Raw genomic sequence first — 3,712 nt, forward strand, 5'->3', positions numbered from 1 at the left:
TCCTCCCTGCCTCTCCTCCCTCCCTCCCTCCGTCCCTCCCTTCTTCTTTCTCTATTCTCCATTTTCTTTCCTCCCTCCCTCCCTATCCTATCCTATCCTATCCTACCCTAACCCTATCCTCCCTCTCTCACTTCTTCAATGAAGAGAAGCAGCAGGGGGGGGACATGATAGCAGTCATCCAATATCTCAGGGGCTGCCCCAAAGAAGAGGGAGTCAAGCTCTTCTCCAAAGCACCTGAAAACAGGACAAGAAGCAACGGATGGAAACTAGTCAAGGAGAGAAGCAACCTAGAACTAGGGAGAAACTTCCTGACAGTGAGAACAATTAACCAGTGGAACAACCTGCCTCCAGAAGCGGTGAATGCTCCAACACTGGAAGTTTTTAAGAAGAGACTGGACAGCCATTTGTCTGAAATGGTGTAGGGTTTCCTGCTTGAGCAGGGGTTGGACTTGATGACCTCCAAGGTCCCTTCCAACATCATCATCATCATCATCATCATCATTATATTAATCAAGTTCCCTGTCAAGGTAAAAATCACCTTTGTAGAGGGCGAAGGACCGTGCTTCAGAGAATGCATGATGTGCATGCAGGAAGGCAATAAAAACACGACACATAATCTTACTAAATACCTTTTACTTACAAAAATATAAAAACTAAATATAAAAACTAAATATGTATTATAAAGAGAGCTAGCTCACTACATCCTAACGTAACAGTCAGTAGCAGCAAAGGGAATAAAACAATAAAGATAAACACTGGGAACTTTGTCTAGACATGCGCACTAAGCAGACTGAAACCATAACATAACCAGTCATATGGGATTCACTATGGTTACCAGATAAGTTATCACAACAGGTGCAGAGAGCAGGGGAAAATGTACAGTTAGAAATGAACTTTTCTGACGAACAAAAAAAACGTGCAGTGACATTCCCCTTCTTTCGTCAGCAAAGTGAAGACTCAAGTAAGGCACATCTTCTCACGCAGATACTCATGCTGGGCTGTAGGAAGTGGTTTGTTCAGCATGTCAGCGATTTGATCACGTGTAGGCACATACTGTAATGTCACAAAACCTTGTTTAACCAGTTGCCTTATGTTTTGATATCGGATGTCAATGTGTCTGGGCCTTGAACCTGTAAAACGTGTTTCAGAAATATAAACCACAGATTCATTATCTTCCATCACTGTGATCGGTCGAATCGGATGTGTCCAGATATCTGTGACTAAAGCATCAAACCAGGTTAAAGAATTGCATGCATCAGACACACAAGCATACTCAGCTTCTGTAGAGGAACAAGAAACAAAATTCTGTTTACGCACATGCCAGTAAACAGGACATCCATTTAAGAACATCATGTAACCTGATGTACTTTTCCGTGACTTCTTATCACTCGCCCAATCTGAATCTGCATAACAACATAACTCTGCATAATCAGTATGTGTGGGTTCCAACAACAACTTCATGTCTTTGGTGTGTTTTAGATACCTCAATAACTTTTTAACACATGTCCAATGAAACTGTTTTGCCTTGCCTACGAGTCGTGATAAAAGATTAACACTAAGTGCAATGTCGGGTCTAGTCCAACTACTAATATACAGCAGCGACCCAATGACTGAGCGATATAGTGTTTGATCTTCGAACTCAGGACTTGGTTCATGTGCCAAAATGTGAAAGTCAGTTTGCATGGGTATACTCACAGGCGCTCGTCCAGTGCGCTCCCACAGGGAGAGTCTGCTCAGGGTGCCGTCAGTAAGATTGCCAGAGGATAACACCCAGGGGGGAGAGCCTTCTCAGTGGGTGTGCCTGCCCTCTGGAACCAGCTGCCCGTGGAGCTCAGGACTGCCCCCCACCACCTCCATTCCACCGGGACCTGAAGACCTGGCTCTTCGAGCTCTCTGGCCCAGGCTGAGAATTTTAATTTTAATTATTTTAATTGGGGTTTTTACTTTTTTTCAGAGATTGATGTAATTTTTTAAATTGTTTTTAACTTTTGTATTTCTTGTTTTAAATACCCTGTAAACCGCCCTGAGTCCTTCGGGAAAGGGCGGTATATAAATCTAAATAAATAAATAAATAAATAAATAAATAAATAAATAAATAAATAAATAAATTTTATATGCTGCCCATCTCACTCTACAAAGCAAAGCTTTAACAGGCCACTGGCCTTGCGGATAGAAATCTAGCTCCATCCTGCCAGCAAAAAAGTCAGCATGGCAGCACAAAATGAGGAAGGACCTTGGAGCTTGTGAGGCACATCCCTATGGCTTTCTTAGCAGCAACATGGAAGCGGGTGGTTAGAGCTTTTTTCAAGTTGCTTTTTCAATTCCCTACTCTAGTTCATAACTGTTATTTACAGCTCTTATTTTAAGAGTAGGACCACTTAGTAAAGAAAGTGAATCTGAGGGTTTTTTTCCTTTTTTTGGTGTACTGTATGTTTGCAGACTTTGGCCATTACTGTCCTGCCATTTTTGAATTCCTTCATAGACTTGGCATTGGACTCGATGGCCTTACCTAGTGATACGGTGAATAACATATAACATAACAACGTATTGTAACATTCTTCAGTGATACGGTGAATAACGTTAAGATGTAGTGAAAAAGGAGAAATATATATTAGAACCCAAGATAATTTGATTTTTCAGGGCAGAAAATTCAGCACAAAAATACTGACATTCAGAGTTAAGGTACAGAATTTATAAATATAAGGCCTAATTTATACATTGGTCTAAGATAATGGACATTTATGTTATACCTTATTGGTTTTAACATTTGTTACTTTTACAAGATTCAATAAATATTGTATGGATGTGTCAATTTTGTTTGTACAGTAAATATTGATAAGTAGAACCCATGCAAACAAAAGCTTTGTGGGGTCCTTTTTAAGTGGGATGAGGGTCTTCTGAGTGAAAGTTTCCACTGGCCTAGGCTTGGTGAGAAACCAGCCATCACGATTTGTAAATGAACGTTTATCCCTGACATTCTTTGCTTAGTTCTTGGGAATTTACGGGTCATTAGGAAATAAAAAGGTGATCAGCATGGGAAAAAAAATCTAAGTCTTTAAGCCCCTTAAAGATTAAAACTGCAAAATAACTCCAGGCATAAATGCGTGGGGGGCAGTGGGAGGGGGACGCGCGAGCAAACCAAACTAGGGATTGTCCAGGATGCTTAACCATGGTTTATTTAGCCCAACGTTCTGGGTTCACGATGAAGCCATACTGGTGTTAACGTGTGACTACTCCATAACCCAGTTTCGTGAGCCCGCGAGGCCGATTAAGGTCTCAAGGAAGTCAGAAAGGCAGAGCTGAACCAGCCGCAGGATCCGCAATGCAACCTGGCTCGCATTTAAGCTGCGGGCCTCGTGAGACGCCCCTCTCATTCACCTCTAACCGGCCTTAGCCGCACCCAAGATGGCGGTCGCGTTCCATCTTTTTTTTTCTTTTCCCTTTCCCCTTCTCCCCTCGTGGCGGAGCAAAGAGGAGCGCGCGCGCGCCCCCCCCAACAATGGCTTCCCGCGAGAGGATTCCCTTTCAAGCCACGCTCAAGATGGATGTCGCCGAGCGACGATGCGCCGGGCCCCGCCCACTCGCGCCCGAAGGCCAAGCGAGAGAGAGAGAGAGAGAGAGAGAGAGAGCGCCTGCTTAGGGGTCCGGGCGTTGCCCCGCCCTTGGCCGTCCGCCGCGCGGCGCGGGGTTGCGTCCCGCCGTGCGTGCGTGC

This window comes from Vipera berus (assembly GCF_964194415.1).
Source record: "Vipera berus genome assembly, chromosome: 12".
Classification (NCBI taxonomy): domain Eukaryota; kingdom Metazoa; phylum Chordata; class Lepidosauria; order Squamata; family Viperidae; genus Vipera; species Vipera berus.